Consider the following 842-nt stretch of genomic DNA (forward strand, 5'->3'; position numbering starts at 1 on the left):
GGGGGGGGGGGGTAAAAGGTGAGGTGGGGTAAAAAAAATAAAAAATTGAAGTTGAAAATATTTTTTAAAAAATAAGCTTAAAATTTTTTTTTTCAACAAAAAAAATTGTAATTTGAAGTTGGAGGAGAGTTTTGAAAAATGTTTTCCTTAATTTTTGAAGGGAAGTCATTTTCCTTAAATTTGAGGAAAATGAGTTGATTTGGAAAACATTTAACCCAACCAACATGAGAAAATTGGAATTCATACCAAACACATCCTTAGTGTTATTATAATCAAGTTTTGATGAATCCTCAAAACCATTAATGTCTTAACTCCAACTAGTTTAGTTATTAGTTTAGGATTGAGGGAGTTTTGTTGCACTTACTGAGGAGAGTTGGTAAAATAATCACTTTCAAAGCTTATTTGGACATTTAGTCACAAGTTTTGAAAAATTAGGTCTATAGACACGAGAGCCGTCAATATGGGCTAGGTCCGTTGGGCTGGCCTAGCCTAACTCGTGATTTAATAGAGTTGGGCTACGTTTTTTGGAGCCCATTTAAGAAAAGGGCTTTTTAGCTCGATCTGAATAAGCCTACCGATTTCTGGGGCTTGAGAAATATGGATAGGGCCGGCCCGTGGGCCAAATAAAAATTAATTAAAAATAAAAATAAAATAGAGTATTAAAAATAACAAGCGAGTCTAAACTCAAAATCTGTTTAAAATTTGAAATATTACAATTTAAATACAAATTTATTGTAAAATATAAGATGAATGTCCATGTGGCTCTCTAATGGGACCCACCCCTATTTCCAAGTTAAATAACCAAACTTGGTACCCAAGTAGTACCACATACGTAACTCTCT

Source organism: Solanum stenotomum, chromosome 2 (genome assembly GCF_019186545.1).
Source record: "Solanum stenotomum isolate F172 chromosome 2, ASM1918654v1, whole genome shotgun sequence".
NCBI classification, from domain to species: domain Eukaryota; kingdom Viridiplantae; phylum Streptophyta; class Magnoliopsida; order Solanales; family Solanaceae; genus Solanum; species Solanum stenotomum.